The following is a 7,688-nucleotide window of genomic DNA, read 5'->3' on the forward strand; positions in this document are numbered from 1 at the left end:
TAGGGAAGGCTTCTGTGCTGGTTTGAAGCTGTTATGTACCCCAGAAAAGGCCATGTTCTTTGAACCCATTCCTGTGGGTGCATACCTGTTGTAGGTGGGACCTTTTGTTTAGGTTATTTTAATTGGGATGTGACCCACCCCTTTCAAGGTGGGTCTTAATCCTTTACTGGAATCCTTTATGAGAGGATAAAGGGCAGAAAGTGCTGAGAGACCTTAGAGAGAAAATCCCCAGAGGGGCTAAGAGGACCCACAGAGGAAGCCACTGGAACCAGAGCTGAAGGCAACAAAGCCCAGGAGCAAAAGACCTGCAGATGCCAGCCACATGCTTTCCCATGTCACAGAGGTGTCCCAGATGCCAGCAGCTTTTCTTCAGAGTCCAGGTACCATCCTGTTGGTGCCTTAATTTGGACATTTTCATGGCTTAAGAACTGTAAATTGTAAGTTAATAAATCCCCATTGTAAAAGCAACCCATTTCTGGTATATTGCACTCTGGCAGCTTTACCAAACTGAAACAGCTTCTCTAACCTCTTAGTACTTACCACAGTTAAGTTTCCCACTTAAGTGTGTGATTATTTGATTAATGACCAACTCAGTAGAATAAACAGCAAGTTATTTGAGGATAGAGACGGTGTAGGTTTTGCTTATGATTGTATCACCAATGTCTGGCATATTGGTTGTTACATGGAGGTGCTCAGTAAATATTTGTTGAATGAATAAATGCATAAATACCTGAATGCCATTTCAAGGTAGCATGGTCAATAGTGATCTTCTCTTTCCAACAATTTGGGAGACAGATTTTGGCATAAATCACAGGAATTCTATGGAAGAATAATTTTCTAGGAAATCTGTTAGGGGCCTTTAATAGCCTTTTCTCATGTGACATTGGATGTAGATCTGACTCCAGGAATTGAGGCAGACACATGACTCATGACTCAAAAAGCAGTGAGTGTGCCCATACTCTGAAAACTTTAACTAAACTCAGGACAGAGACGTTCATCCAGTAAAGGAGTACTCCATGAGAAAGGAGACTACAATAGACTCCCAAGGGTGCTGTGCAGTAAAAATATCCTCTAATGACACCCTGTGTAGCTCTTCATCTTGGTTAGAGAGAGGCTCATCCTGGAGAGAGGTTGACCAGCCACTGTCTTCCCAACCTGGCATCTGACTTTGTTTATTGTAATAGTCACAGAATCAGCATATTCAACATACATACTCAATAAGCAACCTTTGGTGTCTAAAATAGAGGAGAGTGGACTAAGGCAAAATGGAAACAAAGAACCCATTTCAGAGGTGATATCTGGGAACACTGAAGAAAGATTTGATATAAAGTTGGAGAAGATTGAACTAGATAGAGGAAGATTCTTTTTCCATAGCTATAGCTTAGTAAGATCCAAGGGAAGTGTGCTGGTTTGGATGTATTCTGTCCCCCAAAACACCATGTTCTTTGATGCAATCTTGTGGGGGCAGATGTATTAGTGTTGATTAGGTTGGAATCCTTTGATTGAGTGATTCCATGGAGATGTGACTCAATCAAGTGTGAGTGGAGGTGTTACCCTGCCCATTCAGGGTAGGTGTTAATTAAATCACTGGAGTTGTATAAAAGAGTTCACAAAGAGAATACCCCCAGATGCCTAAAGAAAAACTTCCTGGGAGAAAGTCATTTTGAAACGCAACCTGGGAGCAAGCAGATGTCAGCCACGTGCCTTCTGAGCTAACAGAGATTTTCCCAACGCCATTGGCTTTCCTTCAGTGAAGGTACCCTACTGTTGATGCCTTTGTTTGGACACTCTTATGGCCTTAGACTATAACTTTGTAACCAAATAAACCCCCGTTATAAAAGCCAATCCATCTCTGGTGTTTTGCATTCTGACACTATTAGCAAACCAGAACAGGAAGTAAGGGAAGGGTGGTTATAATGGTTAAGATTACTTGAGTAGAACACATTAAGTACTGTACTATCAAACGATAAAACTTTGCTGCAAGTTTCTGCTTAATCCTGGGTTTCAACATTCCTTGACTGTGAAGGGCATGTGAATCGATGGTAATGTATTGATTAGATTACTTGACCCACCTATTAGGGTGATGGTCTATCTAGCTTCCAAAGCAAGTCATTCTTGTCATTTCTCCCTGTCAACACCAAAAAGTTGAAAGGCATTTTATTTCACCAGGAAGCAAGCTTTATATCTTGGATAAAGCCTCATATTAAAGGTTCCAATCCAGGCCAGAGATATTTATTATAAGTCTTATATCCATACTTAAGACTTGAAACTCTTTTGAGTCGCTAGCTTTCAGTTACAATCTAAGAAACTATAGTCATCAGAGAGCCTCAGCTTGGAATGTGAACTCAAATAATGGATGCTTCCAATGTGGCATGGTAGGGGGATGGAAGTCCAATCACCCATCTAGTGTTTAAAGCCAGAACAGGACAACATGTTTGGGTCAGTGATAGGAATAGAAAGGGAATATGCAAGATGTTGTGTTTGTCCCTCAAGTCCCACCCTTGTGACAGAGCATAATTTGGATCATTGTTCATTAGCAGTTTCACTCTGTCTATGGATTTGTGAAAGTTACTGTAGAAGAGATAGGCTCAGTATGTCAGAATACCTGCCAGATGCCAATGCTTCTTTCACTAATTCTCCATTTTAAGAATGCATACTCTTTAAATATTTAGTATTCAAATGTCATGGCGAGGGCCTCTGATGCCTTTGGTGGCACAATGATTACTGGTCCCAGTGTCTGCAACTATCCCATAAAATTGGTAGAACCGAATCATCCATGTATTGCAGATTAATTCCAACCTTTCCAGTTGTCAATTTTTTTTAGAAGAGGGGCCCTTGTGGGCAAGGTCACACTGATTAAGAGAATGCAATCAATAATGCAGGGGACCCAGCTAAGCCAGAAGGCCACAGCTGTTGCATCAGAGCAAACATGGGGGCTTTGTGCCACCGCCGATGCTACCTGGCCAAGTTGCTGGGTGACAGTGCCCCTCTGGAGCTGTGCATCAGCTCGGCGTCCCCACCTGCTCTTGTCGCTAATCAATGAACAAGTTTGCTACATAAACCCATTGCAGCAGGTTTCTGCAGCTGGATCTCGCACCGGAAGAAGCTTCCCAGCTGTAACTCTAATGCAATTACCTTTGGGCCAAACTGTACACATACAGGAAGTAATTCAGACACCACAGCCATCTGTTATTCAGTCACCACAAATACAAACTGTTCAGGTAGCAACAAGTGCAGAGAAAGATGAGTCTGCAGAATCAGAAGATATAATTGATTCTCATAAACATAGCGAAATCCTTTCATGAAGACGCTCTTATAGAAAAATACCGAATAAACTTTCCTCTGATGTGCCTGGTGTTCCCAAGATGGAAGAAGAAAAATCTGAGGAATAAGGAACACCCCTAACATGGGTACCTTGGCAGTCCCGAATAGCATATATCAGGCTAGCACGGGGCAATACACCGCCACTGGTGACCCGCCAACCTACCAGGTCTCAGCTCCTACAACAGCTCTGCCACAGGGAGTAGGGAGGGCTGCCTCACCAGGAAGTTTGCACAGTCCCCAGCAATTAGCAGAAGAGGCAACATGCAAACAAGAGCTGAGGCTAAAGAAAAATAGGGAAGCTGGCAGGACTTTCACAGGAAAAGGAAAGAGTATGTCAAATGTCTTGAAAATTGTGTGGCTGTGCTTGAAACCCAAAATAAGACTCCCATTGAGGAACTCAAGGCCCTCAAAGATCATTATTGCCATAAAGCAGAGTAACTGTCTTTGGCTTAGTCCTTGTTTACTATGAACTCTAATCAAGGCAGGAGTTGCAGCAGATCTAATTGCTATGCGGTCTTGTGGAAGGGACACTCATGACCCTGAAGAATCCATTTTGGCTCTAGAGTTTGCAATTGATTTGGGAGTGTTGTTCCAAGATTTGGAATGCACTTACAATCACATTTACCAGCTTACCTCAGTCCATCTGTCAGTAGCACGCAAAAAATGTTCCGTTTTCCCTTTCGCCTCTAGTTTTCTTCAGGGAAGATGCTAAAGAATGTCAATGTCAAATGCAAGAGTATGTAAAATGTCTGAGAGTCGAGTTGCAGTGCTGGAAGTTCAGAACAAGAAGCTTATAAAGGAACTTGAAACCTTGAGAGACATTTGCTCTCCCAAAACAGATTGTAGAAATATTTAACTGTGAACTGATTACAACATGTACAGTTGCTTTTGAAGGCAGTACAATATATAGCTGCCAAGAATTATGACTTTTTTCCTTTGAATCATTCATCTTATTCTCTAATCTCTAACATTCCTAAAATGCTTCACTGAAGGTTGTTGACACTTAGCGGTAACTTCAATTTTTTAAAAGCAACAATTTGTAAAAAATGTATGTAACAAATTCTCAAAATGCAGTATTTGTAAGACTTGTTCCAATACCACCTATTTGCAGTTCCCAATCTCTGTGTCATGAATAGTGCTCTATGCAGTAAAATTATTTGCAGGTTTTTAAAAGAAATCATTTAGGAAAGGATAATCAAAGATAATGCATCCAGCAGTACAAGGAAGATAAACCACACACACACACACACACACACTCAAAATACCTCAGGAAAGAATTGAAAGTGTATCTAAGATCTGCCTATATGAGAATAATAGCCTGTAAATTAATTCATGGCATTTGCAGATTTTTACATCAGTTGCTTTATAAAGAAAATATTGTATTGCTCTCTTTGAATGTGATAGCTGAAGAGAGGTTTTAATAGAACCATGTTGGTTGCACTTTGTAGTGTTTAGTGTTCATTTAGATATTTGAAATATTTAAAAATCTAAATATTTGCTACATTTATGTTATTCTGTAATATAAGAGTTTGCAATGGAAATGCTGATTTATTGACTGCAATTAAATCAGAAAAATGCACATGGTTCAAAACTGTGCATATGCTGCTTGGCAATCTCTCCAATACCTGGTTATAGGCACTTTTCAGTGCTCATTAATAAGAATATACTCATGTGCTCCAAAAATATGCAGTATTTGAGGATAAATACAAAATTAGGTGCCCACCAAATCTGTACACACTATGATCATACCATACATTTTATTTTCTACAACTGCTGTTACCCACTTCTAAGTTTTACAAAATAAGAAAAAAAACTTCTGAATAATTTTAATTTATGCCAGAACCAGATGGATCTATATTTACATACTATCTTCTCAATTTAAACAATATGTAGAAATTATTTTTACCTAGTTAACTTTGGTTTTCCATGGTGAATTCTAGTGTTAGCTCTTTAACTCAATAAGTGTCTCCCAGAGACTTGGATAGTAGCAAGAAATATAATTACCATCAAGCAAAAAAAATATGATAGTCAAGGATTCAAATGAACAAATTTTAGTTTCCTTGTTAAATTATAGAAGGAAGTGAAGCTTGTATCTATTTTCAAATGCTAAGATCATAAGGAAATGAAAAAAATTTTAAATATAGGGTATCTCTGTTACAGATAAAGATTTATTAATGTATTAATATATTTCAGCCTAGAAGCTATTGTACTGCTGTTCAATACAATAATTTGATCGCTGTTCTAACAACAATTAATTGGTGGCTTTTCCAAGAAATTAATGAAAAACACTTTTGAGCAACTCTTTCCATTTGCATTTGAGTTTTTTTTGCGAACCATTTCTTTGTGAAAGGTCACATATCATACTGCAAATGTGATCAGTACGTGTTGATTTTCTGCCTCTGAGAAATCACTTTGCACTAATGCGGACATTGTGAACACTGTGTGTTGACATTTACTTATTCAGCTAGAACTTGGGGCTTCTTGGGACTCATCCCAGTTCTCATACTCTCTGCTTAGCCCTGGATGAATCACTGCCTAGCCCCAGAGCTTATTTTTGAGAACTATCAAACAGGATGAAAACCTGCGAGCCTTTCCATCTCCTCTTCTATACAGTTCTCAGAGCTGGGAAAAAACATTGCCTCCAAGGACTCTTGTGAGATCTACATAGATGATGTTGATGCTCCTTTGAAGAAAGATGCTATGTCAGCAGATGTAAGGCACTTTTATGATGTAATTGCAGACTCCTATAAAAGTATTACAAACAAGATAGAATGTATGACTGCCCAGATAAAGACTGAATGTTCAGCATTGCATAACTTGTCTTTTCCAATTATAAAAGTAACACAAATCGAGTTTGGAAAATACAGAAAATACATATATATAAAGAAAATTAAAAAGCACATTTATAAATCTCCACATCAAGATGGCTGAAAATACAACAAAAAATTAAGATTGCTTGTCCCTTTTCCCCTATGATAATAATACTTAGAATAACATACATCATCAAAAGGCATCTTTGTTGAATTAAATGCATTAATATAAGTATTCACAGTGTTTTTCTTCCCTATATCCCTAAGAAATGCACTAAGTCCCCTACATAAATATTGCCATGGTTAGAAGGGTTAATTTGGAGTGTGATATATATATACACACACATACACCTATATATATACACCTATATATGTAATATATATATAATAATTTGAACCAAATATTTACATATACAAGCTTTACCTTTCTCTTATATCCATCTAGACTCTTTGACTTCACATGTGGGTCCCTACTCTTCTGTCATTTCTCTTCCATTATCCCTCCAGTCAAACTGAGAAAGTAATGTTGTGACTCGTCCTGCACTTTCTGGTCTCTGTCCTTTGTCCATGTGGTTCCCTCCACATGCAAGTCTGTCTGCTGTGTCTCTGTTATGTGTAAATCCTACGATGCCAAGCCACAATGTCATGGTAGTTAAGATCATGGGACTTTGGAACCAGTTGGGATCGAATTCTGAACCTGCTGCTGACTATGGGATCTAAGCAAGTTATTTAACTTCTTTGTGTCTCTGTTTCCTCATCTAGAAAATATAGATAATAATAGCTCTTACCTCATAGGTTTCCTATAATGAGTACATGCATTAAAATATGTAAATTATCTCCATGCTCGACTTGTAGAAAGTATTTGGAAAAAGTTATGTAACATTACCCTATTTTATCAATTATAAATGTATGTTTATTTTTCAGTTTAACCTCTTGGAGATCAGAATACTTCATAAAATCAGTGGTGTTCTTAGCTTAGATGGAAGTTATGTTAGAGTTGTGTGAGAACCTTCCATTGACACTTTGAGAAGTTCAAGAAAATGCTGGCATTAAAGAGTCTTAGTTCCCATTAAACAAAGGATTCTACTTCTATAGAATATTTGAGGGCAAGGCCTCTAGAAGCATGTGCCTGGCTCTGCCATTTCCTGAGCCTTTGGGCAATTTACTTAAGCTCTCTAAGCCCTTCTTGCCCATCTGTAAATTGGGAATGATAATGGTATTTACCTCATAAAGTTCATGACATCACTGAATTACATGATGAATGTAAAGAACTTGTCCTGGTACATAGTAAATGCATAATAATAACTAATATTTTTCTGAGTGCTTACAATGTACCAGACCCATAGTGATTGTGTTCTAAATGCTTCACATGGATAAACTTATTTAGCTCTCCTGAAAACTCTATAAGTCGCTACTATTATCTCCATTTTATAGACAAGGAAACTGAGGCACAGAGAGGTTAATAATACATTGCTGCTAAATGGCAGAACCAGGCTTCAGAGTCCATGCTCTTCACCTCTGTGCTATGCTGCCTCTCTGCCTGAGTTAGCAACT

The 7,688-nt window shown here is 38.5% G+C and overlaps 1 pseudogene; it reads left to right on the top strand.

The window, feature by feature from the left end:
* The first annotated feature begins 2,876 nt into the window (after positions 1-2,876).
* On the top strand, positions 2,877-3,762 carry LOC119530241 (annotated as a pseudogene).
* Positions 3,763-7,688: the final 3,926 nt, after the last annotated feature.

The sequence above is a fragment of the Choloepus didactylus genome, chromosome 3 (assembly GCF_015220235.1).
Source record: "Choloepus didactylus isolate mChoDid1 chromosome 3, mChoDid1.pri, whole genome shotgun sequence".
NCBI lineage: Eukaryota > Metazoa > Chordata > Mammalia > Pilosa > Megalonychidae > Choloepus > Choloepus didactylus.